General features: G+C 36.0%; 1 non-coding gene across 1 annotated transcript; it reads right to left on the bottom strand.

The window, feature by feature from the left end:
* Window positions 1-4,007: 4,007 nt before the first annotated feature.
* LOC131178848 (small nucleolar RNA R71) lies at window positions 4,008-4,114 on the bottom strand. Its single transcript, XR_009147856.1, has one exon. It is a non-coding gene; the product is annotated as a small nucleolar RNA R71 (small nucleolar RNA).
* Window positions 4,115-13,188: the final 9,074 nt, after the last annotated feature.

The raw sequence follows: 13,188 nt of genomic DNA, 5'->3' as shown, positions 1-13,188 counted from the left end.
TCACACTGAATATGCACCATATAGTACAGAATTTTTCAAGCTCAAATTACAAATAATTCAATCACCTAACCTAGCTCATTTACATGTCCAACCTCACACCTTCATTCATATACAGAAGCTGCCATAACAAGTACCACAATTCAATATTAATGTTTCATAAACCAAACATGAAATAACATTTTTATGGTTCACCATTCAAGCTGCCGATTCATACACCTCTCTCCATTAATTTCCAAGCTTCCAAATTCAAGTAAACATTCACATATACTTAGTATACATCACCCAAATTAATTCCTACACACATAAACACTTAATCAACCCTTTAATCTACCATTTACAAGCAAGAATAAACTGCCCTTAAGGAGTTTCCATGGCTCCCAAAAATACACATCTCCCTTTAAACATCAAACCTCAAAAATCTCTCCACAATTTAAGTACCCATAACATCCACACAATCTTTAATGAAGCAAGCATAAAAAACACCTACTTACCACTTTGGAAACTTTTCAAAACCTCACTAGAACTTGATCTTCTTGCTGCCTATCTACTGCCCATGGTGTGAGGATTAACTTTAATGAAGAAAACTTGTGAAGATCATAGCTTGAAGGTGGTGCTTTTGCCCTTGCATGGTGGACGCCATGGATGTTTCCATGGAAGAAGATTTTGGCTGGAATTTTGAGAGGTGAGGAAAGATGATCTGCTGTCCAAATGAAGAGGTAGTGGTCCACTTAGGTGAGTGAGTGGAGCACTAAGTGAGGTTTAACATTTGTTTAATCTTAATTTCCAAATTCCCACATTTAGCTCCCTATTTTTGCTATTTACATTAGGTACCACTAATTTAATTTTTCATGACATTTTCCAAGTGTAATATTATTTATTTTTAATGGACATTTAGGTCAAAAGATAACTCGGGGTGTCAAATGACCACAATGCCCCTGCTCTGGTTGCATTCTCGATTTTTCGGTAACACCAGGTTTTGTCCGTTTTTTGATTTCTCACTTTTCTTTGTACTAATTAATTAATTTTTATTTGATATTTCTAATGATATTTATACTTCAATAGGTCTTTATTTAAGTCCTAAAAATATTTTCCAGGGTTCCCCGCGGTCCAGGGCTAGTCACGGTCCACGCCGTAACTTCCTGGTGCGGTCACCCATTGCTAGGGTTCTCGGCTCATTTAACTTGGTTACATTTCATTGCTATTATTTTTCCTTTGTATTTCTTGTATTTTCTTTTCTTGTATTTCATTATTTTATGTCTCCTCATCAATATCTAAGTGTAGTTCTAGGCATCTTAGCTGTCCGGACAACACTGGTCATAGGAACAGTAGAACGCACTACCGAACATAGGGGTGTTACAGCTAGACCGACATCTTGAGAAGATGGGTCTAAGATATTGTAATGAATGACTCTAGTGCTAGTGGGAGATTGTTAGTAGTATGCCCTAGAGCATATCATTTAGTATGTATCTTGTACATCTTTTATTAATAAAAATGCATTTTCACTTTTCCATTTACATAATATATTTATGTGTAATAGAAAAGGTCCATTGATATTTTGTTAGAAATTCTATTCTTAAGTTGTTAAGAATATGAGTGACAGTATCTCTAGCACAAAGTATCATAAATAGGTTCACAATTGAGGATACTTCACAATAAGGACATGACTTATCCAGAAAGATTGTAATCATGTTTGTTCCCTAGTTATTTATATGAGATGTAAATAAGATGGAATGGTGAGTCTCATGCCATATAACAAACATGATAGGCACTTATATATGATAAGTAGGCCGAACCATTGACACTTATGACAAGCACATGGAGTTTACTCTTGTCAATGCATTGTCATAAATCATATCAGTGCATATAATCTTTAAACCTGATATAGCACAGTTATCTTGTATATAGGTGGTTTGAGTTTGATACTACTTTCATACTTGTACTGTGTATGGGTATATGGGCATGTATTGGCTCCTACTAGTTATATATGGAGGTAGGTGTTGATCAAGATGGAATCTATTCCTCTAAGTAAATAGGGATAAAATCCTATGTTCATTTAATTGTTCTTGATGTTTCAAGTTCATGACCAGGATAGATAGATTTAATCAGAAAAGAGTTTCTGATGAGAAAAATCTTTTAATGAAGAACTAGAATTAAAAGAGAACATAATATTCATAGCAAATGGGGTTTGGTATAAACCATAACTCCAGCTCGAATTGAGATTTTGTAACAGAGAGATTCTAGTGCATGGTAACATATAATTATAGGTTCATTTAAGGTAAACCTTATTACTAATTGGGTAGCTATGGCATGCTATGCTAGATGTTAACCATGGTCTATGAAGTGCATAAAATGATTTAGAGAAATCATTTATGGTAAGAAAGAGTTCTGATGATATTAGGAGTTGATATCATGTCTTATTGCCAATTAGTGATGAGCCTAGTAAGTCACACACATACATAAGTAATCACTAAATTAAATATGATTTAATTAATTAATTAAAGAGTTTAATTGATTAATTAAATAGGTTTGGTTTGCAATTAGATTGCAAAGTCTCTAGCATGACTTAAAACCAAATATAGTTTATTGGATGTATAGTATAAGTTAAATTTATATTTAAAGTGTTTAAATATGAATTTAATTAATGAGAAATTAATTAATAGCAATTAATTAATTAATTTATATTTGATATAAATTGATTAGAAGAAGAGAAATAATTATTTTAGGTTGAGAACTCAAAATTAAGACACAGGGGTATTTTGGTCATTTCACAGTGTGACATGTGGCACTATGAGATGGTGACACATGGCACTACACATAAGCTTGCCAAATGTATTTTAATCATGTAAGATGATTAAAATTAAGATTAAATATAGGTTTGACACTTGGCATAATGTGATTAAGTCAATTAAACCTAGAGCAATCAGAATGTGACATGTGGCAAGGGTTTTTGAGTGTTGACCTAGCTATATAAGTGTAAGGATGAAAGAACAAACATAATAAGCTTCCATTCATCTCTTTGTGCCGCCACCCTTGGCTGCCATCCTTTCTCTTCTTCTTCATCTCTCTTCAATTCAAAGAGATTAGACAATAATCTCTTGAATTAAAAACACTATAAATCATTTCTAGTGTCTTGTTTACATCTGTAATCTCTCAAAAGTCAAAACTTGATTTTCTAATTGATTGGGAAAGCTTTAGAAGCTGTTCAAGGGCTGTCATTGGTGATCTTGGTGTGGACAAGCTAGAGAGACAAAACCTGGTGTCCTAAGAAGCATCCCAAAGGTGCCAAATACATTGCAGTGCATCAAAAAGGTTAGTGCACTTGCGGGGTTGTAAAACCAGCAATCAAGTTTTTGGCGTCATTGCCGGGAAACTTTAATTTTAGTAACATTAGGTGATAAGCAATTTAGCTGATTTAGGCATTTTCATTTATTATTTAATTTTGTTTAAATTGTTTTATTCTCTTATTCTTTCTCAGGTGGTTGGTTTGGTATATGACCAGAGTAAGACCAGAGGAAGAAGTCTTTGATTTGGGTCCAGAAATAGACAGAACCCTAACAACTATCAGGAGGGAGAGGAAACGTAAAGGACAAGATCAAAAAAATCTAGAAATTCCAAATTTGGCCAATAATAACAATAACAGGCTAATATTCTTGAAGGATTACGGAGCTCCCTCTATACAAGGATTCCAACCTAGTGTTACAAGACCCACGGTGGATGCCAAAAATTTTGAATTAAAACCGGTATGGCTCCAGATGATCCAATAGACCCAGTTTGGGGGTTCATCAATAGAAGATCCACACTATCACCTCTAGTGCTTTCTCGCACTTTGTGACACATTCAAGATGAATGGAGTCTCTGATCAAGCTATAAGACTCAGAGCATTTCCATTTTCGCTTCGAGATAGAGCAAGGAAGTAGTTACTTTGTCAACCAGCTGGAACATTCACCACTTGGGAAGACCTCTCACAAGCTTTTCTAGCAAGGTACTTCCCACGTGCAAAGACTGCAAGGTTGAGAGTTGAACTCAACACCTTTAGGCAAAAGAAAGGTGAATCACTCTATGATGCATGGGAGAGATATAAAGACCTACAGAGAGAATGCCCGCACCATGGCATAGAAGATTGGCTCCTGATTCAAAACTTGTATAATGGGCTACTGCCCTCTACAAGGAGCACTGTAGATTCAATAGCAGAAGGTGACCTAATGGAGAAAATAGTGGATCAAGCACTTGAACTTCTAGAGAGGGTCGCATATCACAATTACGAGTGGTCAAATGAAAGGGGGAATACAAGGAAACAACAGGGATACTAGAAGTGGATGCCCTAAGCATGATAAATGCTCAATTTGACCAGCTCACAAAGAGGCTTGATAAAATGCAAGCTAATGCTATAGGGATGAATAGTTAACATGATGACAGATGTTGAGGAGGATACATGGGTTCAGAGTATAATAGCTTCAGTGAACTCCCCACAGAACAGATGAACTATGTGAATAACGGAGGAAACTTTAATCAGAGACAACCCTACAATCCATATTCAAATGCATATAACCCTGGATGGAGGAACCACCCAAATTTCTCATGGTCAAATTCACAGAATCAGCTAATGAACAAACAGCAAGGGTACAGACCACCAGTGCCCCATAATAGGGGACAAAACCCTACACAGCCACCGCCACCCCCTCAGAGCCAACAGCCTGAACCAAGGTCGACTATGGAATCCATGATGGAAAGCTTCCTAGCAGCCCATCAACAGTAAAATGAAATGATCAAACAGCTAGCTTCTAGAATGGACCAACTTGCCACCCATAATAAGATGCTTGAAAATCAAATTGCTCAGCAAGCAACATCTTTAAGCAAAACTGTTAGTAAGCTGCCTAGTCAACCAGAAATGAACCCAAGAGAGCACTGTAAGGCAGTTACATTAAGGAGTGGAAGGATTCTAGAACAGTCAGAAGAAGAACAAACTGAGAGAACCTCTGATATATATGAAAACCAAACAGAGGAGAAAAAGAAAGAAGCTAAAGAGAAGCAAGAAGAGGAAGCAAAGAAGGAAAAGAAGCCACTAGAGCCATATCAGTCTCCTCTACCCTTTCCTTAGAGATTCCAGAAAGCGAAATTGGATAAGCAGTTTGGAAAGTTTCTAGAAGTTTTGCAAAAACTCTATATAAATATTCCTTTTACAGAAGTACTCTCTCAAATGCCATCTTATGCCAAGTTCCTTAAAGACATTTTATCAAAGAAAATAAGGCTGGAGGACTATGAGACTGTTGCTCTTACAGAGGAATGCAGTGCCATATTACAGAATAAGCTGCCACCAAAACTCAAGGATCCAAGAAGCTTCTCCATACCTTGTTTTATCAGTAACATGAATATAGACAAGCCCTCTGTGATCTAAGGGCAAGTGTAAGTCTGATGCCTTTGTCAATATGTAAGAAGCTTGATGTGGAGAAACTTAAGCCTACAATAATTTCATTACAACTGGCTGATTGATCTGTGAAATACCCTATGGGCATTCTAGAAAACATCCCTATTAAGGTGGGAAAACTATTTATCCTAATTGATTTTGTTGTACTAGAAATGGAGGAGGACGTCCAAATCCCTATAATCTTGGGAAGACCTTTTTTAGCAATAGCTAGAGCTGTCATAGATGTTAAGAACAGACTGCTAACTCTCAAAGTAGGAGATGAATAAGTGGAATTAAACTTGTTCAGCGTAATGAAACACAAATTTGAACCTGATGAATGGTTCAAGGTTGATATAATTTTCCAGTAAGTTGAAGAGGAATTCATTAAAGCACACCCTGAATATCCTCTAAGAACATCCATCGTGCACAGCTGCACAGTAGAGAAGGAGAACACGGAGATTACAGCTTGTGCACAGTCCTTGATAGTTGATCCACCTGTACTATTGGCTCAAATTTTCGCTATAGAAGAGTTAAAGGAGGAACAGTCCAAAGGCAAGCTTCAGGAAAACACCAAATAGGTAGAATTGAAACCTCTTCCCTCTACAGTAAGTTACGCATTCTTGGACTCAAATTCTGAATATCCTATTATTATCAATGCTAGTCTATCTAAAATAGAAGAGAAAAAATTGCTAAGGGTACTTAGGACCCATAGCAAGAGCATAGGGTATAAAATAAAAGACCTGAAAGGGATTAATCCTTCCATTTGCATGCATAGGATACCTATGGAAGAAAATAATAAACCCACTATTGAACATCAAAGGAAACTTAACCCAAACATGAAAGAAGTAGTAAAAAAGGAAATTCTAAAACTATTAGATGCAGGTATTAAATACCCGATCTCTGATAGCAAATGGGTTAGTCCAGTGCATGTAGTGCCAAAGAAAGGTGGGATAACTATTATTCAAAATGCAAACGATGAACTAATCCCTACTAGGGTAGTTACTGGTTGGTGCATGTGCATAGATTATAGGAAATTAAATAGTGCCACCAGAAAGGAACATTTTCCTCTTTCTTTCATAGACCAAATGTTAGAAAGATTAGTAAAACATTCCTACTTCTGCTACCTAGATGGGTATTCGGGATTCTTCCAAATTCCCATTCACCCAGAAGACTGAGAAAAGACCACATTCACATGCCTTTACAGAACATTTGCACATAGAAGAATGCCCTTTGGTCTTTGTAATGCCCCCGCTACTTTCTAAAGATGCATGATGGCCATTTTTTCTGATTATATTGAAAATATTATGGAACTTTTTATGGATGATTTTTTTGTCTATGGAACTACTTTTGATGATTGCCTAGCTAACTTATCCAAAGTATTGCAAAGATGTGAACAATCAAACCTAGTCCTAAATTGGAAAAAATGCCACTTCATGTTAAGGGAAGGTATAGTTCTGGGACATTTGATATTAAAAAGAGGAATTGAAGTTGATAAAGCAAAAATTGAAATCATTGAAAAGATGCCACCACCAACATCAGTCAAAGGAGTACAAAACTTTTTAGGACATGCAGGCTTCTACAGAACATTCATTAAAGATTTTTCTAAAATAGCTAAGCCACTTACCAACTTGTTAAGTCAAGATGTTCCCTTTCATTTTGATGAAAATTGCCTTATCTCCTTCAACAGGATCAAAGAAACCTTGATTTCAGCACCAATAACGCAACCACCGGATTGGGAGCTACCATTCAAGGTGATGTGCGATGCAAGTGACTATGCAGTTGGAGCAGTGCTCGGGCAAAGAAAAGATAAAAAGCTCCACGCCATTTATTACGTTAGCAAGACACTCGACGACGCACAAATCAATTATGCTACCATAGAAAAGGAATTCCTAGCAGTGGTGTTTGCAATTGACAAATGCAGATCCTACTTAATTGGGTCCAAAGTCATTGTATTTACAGATCATGCTGCCATGTGGTACCTTTTGAACAAAAAAGAGACAAATCCAAGGCTGATTCAATGGATTTTACTCCTGCAAGAATTTGACCTTGAAATCAAGGACAAAAAGGGATTCGAAAATGTAGTAGCTGATCATTTCTCCATGCTAAAACTGGAATACACAGAGAACATCGAGGATTTGCCAATTGATAATTCATTTCCTGATGAGCAATTACTAGCATTCTCCCAAGCTCCATGGTATGCTGACTTTGTTAATTTTCTTGTATGCAGGGTATTGCCTCCAAACATAACTTATCAGTAAAAGAAGAAATTTTTGCATGATGTGCGGTTCTACACATGGGAGGAACCTCTGCTGTATAATAGATGTAATGATGGGCTAATAAAAAGATGCATACCGAAAGAGGAAATAGAGAGCATTCTACAATATTGCCATTCATCATTATATGAAGGACACTTTGGCACCACAAAAATAGCAACCAAGGTTTTACATGCAGGGTTTTACTGGCTATATCTGTTTAAGGATGTAAGGTCCTTTGTGCCAGCTTCTGATTAATACCAAAGAACGGGAAACATTTCAAGAAGGAATGAGATGCCCCTGCATGATATGCTTGAGATCGACCCATTTGATGTGTGGGGAATATACTTCATGGGCCCATTCCCAACTTCCTTTGGAAATAAGTATATCTTAGTTCGCGTCAACTATGTGTCAAAATGGGTAGAAGCAATAGCCACACTAATAAATGAGGCAAGAGTGGTAATGAAATTCCTTAAAAAGAACATCTTCACAAGGCTTAGCTCACCAAGAGCGATAATTAGCGATGGAGGAAGTCACTTCTGTAATCGACAATTTGAAAATTTATTGAAGAAATATAGAGTAACTCACAAAGTGGCAACTCCTTACTATCCTCAAACCAGTGGCCAAGTAGAAATTTCAAATCAGGAGCTAAAACATATCCTTGAAAAAATAGTTAATCGCTCAAGGAAAGACTGGTCCATGAAACTAGATGATGCATTGTGGGCATAACGCACTGCATATAAAACTCCCATTGGAACAACACCCTTCCGCTTGGTCTATGGGAAAGCCTTCCACCTACCCGTTAAACTTGAAAGCAAAGCCTATTGGGCCATCCAAATGCTAAACTATAACCTAAAAGATGCTGGCGAAAAAAGACTTCTACAGCTCAATGAGCTGGAAGAGATCAGATAGGACGCCTATGAAAACGCCAGGATTTTCAAGGAAAAAACTAAAAGATGGCACGACAGGCACATCTCGAGGAAGGAAATCAAAGAAGGGGATCTTATCTTGTTGTTCGGCTCCAGATTGAAACTCTTCCAGGGAAGCTGAAATCAAGATGGTTTGGATCTTTTAAGGTAACCCAAGTCTTCCTGCATGGAGCAGTAGAAGTGTGGAGCGAAACCTCAGGCACATTTAAAGTCAATGGGCAGAGGCTGAAGCCTTACTTTCAGGGAGAACCCATAGAGAAGGGTTTCAATTACACCTTCGAAAACCCTTTAGACAGAATATGAACAATAAAAGCAAAGTCTAGCTAAAGACTACAAATAAGCACTTTTTGGGAGGCAGCCCAAATTTTTCTGAATTTTCCTTCTTTCTCTTTCTTATTTTGATTTTTGTTCTATATTCATTCGTGTTTTATTTTGTAGGACCCTCAAGATATCAATTCTGGAAAAGTAAGAAACTGAAACCAAGAGAGGAGAGGAATCATCAAATCAAACCACACGAGAGGAAATTGAACAAAATCGGGGAAGTAATCATGCTATTAATTCTTACATTCATCTCATTTATGTAAATAGGAATGGTCTGAGCACTTGATTTAAAAAAAAATATAATAAAAAAAGGGTTACATGGGCAGTGTAATTATTTACATGCTCCGTGTAACATTCTGGAGCTCAGGAGTAAGGCTACATAAGGCTCTAGGAAGTTACACGGGTCACCAATGTAATCTGCATGGGCCGTGTAACATATTCACCAAGACAACATGAGAGACAGAGTGTTACATAGGTCCCTGAGCTAATTTATACAGGCCGTGTATCTTAGCAGAAGTCAAAATTTTTGGACAGAAAATTACACGGGCCTATATGTCAGGACCCGTGTAGTGATACATGACCCGTGTATCATGTCACAGAATTGACTTCTAAGGCACGAAATGCGCGAAATAAAGGGTCACAACGACCCTTTAAATTCATCTCTCATCCTTAAACTATTCCCCATGCCAAAACCTTTCCTCTCCACTTCTCCTAGCCTATAAAAACCTCTCCAATCTCCTCTTCGCTCACCAAACCTTAGCTTTCCCTCTCCCAAAGTCTCAAATGGCTCCTGCAAAGAGATCAGCAAGAAGAGTAGGCTCTCCTTTAAGACAAGGAGGGTCATTAGAAGAGTGCTTACATGAAGATAGATTAGAAGTGAAGGTGGTAAATGAAGAAATTAATGAGACTATCAATTTAAGTTCATTAATGACGTTTACACATACACCACTAGAAGACCCTTTTCTATCATGGGCACCTCCTACATCATCACATGTCCTCCATGAGCTAAAGCAGTCCTCTTCTCAAGTAGATAACTCTAAACCATGTGTTGTTCGTGCTATGTGCAATCTTATTCCAAATCTTGCCAATCTTGAGGGCACCACAAATCAAGACCCATATGTGGTGTTACATGACAACTACTATGGGTGAAAATCGCTTTTTGACCAGCAATTCTAAAAAGAGTCAAGCTAATGACCTTAAATTAGCGCTTCTTGGAAGGCAACCCAAGTTTTAAACTTAATCTTTGTATTTTTTTTAATTTCTTTTATTTATCACCCTCCTAAACTTAATTTCGATATTTGTTCACTTTGTAGGTTCAAGAAGCACTTGAGAGGAGCAATGGAGATCAAACTCACAAATCTTCAAGGGAAGGCACGCTTTAAGGGGGGAGAATTCTATATCCATTAGCTTTTCCTTGTTATTACATTTATGACGTTGCTCTTAACCAATTTATGATATCTTAATGACATTGAGGACAATGTCAAATTTGTGTTTGGGGGTGCATTTCATGCATTGCATTCATATATTGCTTTTCATCACCTTATTATGTCTATATTATATTTATGTGTTAAAAATCCAAAAAAATTTTGAAAATTTTTACAAATTTTAAAAATTATGGACTTTTTCAAAAAGCTTTTAACTTAGAATTATAACTAAAACCTTGATGAGCTAATGATTGGACTTTCTGGGAAAGAGGAATGAATATAACTGAATGGGCAAAAAGGCTTTAATATGTTGTTTATGAAGAACTTAATTACCTAAGTGGAGTTAAACTAGTTAAACCCCTTCATAGCCATTAATTTATCACATTGAACTTGTAAAATTAAGAGAAAATTTTTGAAATACAAGCAAACCTAAAAATGTCTCACCAACTCTAGAACATGTCTTTTGGACCTATTAAGGCGAAATCCTAGTATATGCTTGATGAAGAGATGATTAAGGCATTCTTTGATATAACCTCACTAAGCCTTATCCATCCTTAATTAAAATATATATCCCTTGTAGCAAATTTGAAACTTATATCTATCCCTTAGAATAAATGCTTACCCATATTATTTACCTAGCCCCTAGCTTAAACGCCTATCCTATCCTTTTGAGGAGGCTAAATTCATAAGTAAAAAGTATATTAAGTGTAACAAAAAAAAAATGGAGAGAGGATGTGGAACTCAAGAAAAAGTGCAAGTGCGCAATTGAAATCAAAGAAAAATTTGCCTTTCTAAACCAGCAAAAGTAATGAGTTTGTGGGAGAGGACAAAAGGGACATAAAAAAAAAAGGGAAAAACAAAAAAAAAAAGGAGAGAGAAGAAGTCCCAAGATAAGTATCATGGAAGCATGCTTGGCACTATAAAAAAAAAAATCAAAAGCCCCTTTTCTCCATACAAAATTAGTAGAATAAACTTAGTATACTTGGTATTTTATGCATACATGCTATCCTCATATTTGCATTCCTTAAAAACCTTTCATTGGCAACCAAGTCATTATCCCTTTAGGCTCATTACAACCCTTTTAAAGACCTTTTAATCTTTGGAAAAGTGTATGCTACATTAGTAGAGATAGAAAATTGAGATATGCCTATGGAGTTGGAATTGAATCACTTCATTACAATTACCCACAATAGAGGCAAATTTGGGGGAGTAAGTGTTTCTTAAGTCTATCCTGATAAAACAAGTTATTTGTGACTTATTAATGGCCTTGCATAAAGGAATAATTAGTTAAAGCACCATAAAGGGGGTGAGGTTCTAGCGAGCAACTGTTGAGGTCCCTATGCCTTGAAAGTAGGAATTGGTATGAAGGTTGAAGAGTGTCCAATTACGTGTAAGTTTAGTATTTTTTTTAGTTTTTTTTTTTTTATGTTTCTAAGTACCCCAATGAGTTTTTATAAAGATTTATTTTGCTTGAGGACAAACAAAGGTTCGAGTTTGGGGGTATTTGATTGCATCAAATTATACAGACATTTAAGGTTAACATGCATTGCATTTTATTAGCATTTAGTATCCTTTTTTGTTTATTTTTATATGTTTTCATTATTATTTTAGAAAACATGTTAATCTAACTCAATTCATTGATTTTTATATTTTATCAAGTGTTTTTATGTGGTTCTAGAATCAAAGACGAGTTTGGAAGAGATTTGGAGGTCAAAACGTGAAGAATACAATGCCAAAAACATTACACGAGCGGTGTAACTACCCCGTGTAACTTCCTGGACCCTCTGGACAAAGAAAACTTGAAAAACAAGAGTGGCAGAAAGTTACATGGGGCAGAGGCATGCAACACTACACGGGCCGTGTAAAGTACCCTGTTAATAATTTTGAGGTGACTTTTCTTCGTTCAAACCCAACCCGGATGGACTTCTAATGCTTCTAGGACTTTGAAATTAGGGTTTTTACACCATATATAGTTATAACAAGTCAGGAATTAAGGGAAGAGAGAGAATTTACATCCAAGAATAGAATTTACATTCAAGGGAAGCCGATTTACATTAAAAGATGCACATCAACTTCAAGGGAGGCAAGGGAGAAAACAAGATCTACAAGATTTCTCTAAGGCATTTTCAGCTGAAGTTCCAAAAGTCCAAGGCTGTAGCTCTCTTTCTGGGTTCTTTCACTCTATTTTCTTCTCATGTCTTCTCTTTATCTTTTTATAAACTTGATTTTAAAGCTCACCATGGGTGATTAGGTTCTTTATTCTAGGGTTAAGGTGTAGCACTCAATTTTATTATGGATCTGGTTTGATTTTATTTAATACATTGGGTATTTTATTCTTTTATTCAATCTCTTGTGATCTTAATGCATGCTATGTATTGGTACCCACTTAGTATTAATTACAGATATTAATTGAAAGACTAAAAGGTGAAGATTAATATCAGAAAATCGGGATTTTGAACCTAGGAAATCTGACCTAGATATAGGCTGATGACCTTTGTGGAGTTTCAAAATTAATCAAAGATCTTAAAGAGTTTTAATTAATTTAATCACCATGAAAGTAGGGTTTATGTTAATTAAAATACACCTTGAGTGCCTTGAGAGAGGACTTAAGATAACTTATGATTAATTTCCATCAAAGTAATAATTTCCCATTTATTGAATGAATCAGATTGATTCTATAATTGATTGAAGTGTAAACCCCTAGCTCTGGAATGCCTTTGTCTATTAGTATTTTTTTTGTTAATTATTTAGATTTTATTTCTTTCAATTTAGATATAATTATTATTTCTCTACAATTCGATCGTCTAGATAATTAAAATCACTATAGTTTGGTACTCAACACGGTCCTCGTGGGAACG

This window comes from Hevea brasiliensis, chromosome 3 (assembly GCF_030052815.1).
Source record: "Hevea brasiliensis isolate MT/VB/25A 57/8 chromosome 3, ASM3005281v1, whole genome shotgun sequence".
NCBI classification, from domain to species: domain Eukaryota; kingdom Viridiplantae; phylum Streptophyta; class Magnoliopsida; order Malpighiales; family Euphorbiaceae; genus Hevea; species Hevea brasiliensis.
The sequence above is the reverse complement of the archived record's forward strand: the minus strand, read 5'-3'. Positions and strand labels throughout refer to the sequence as shown.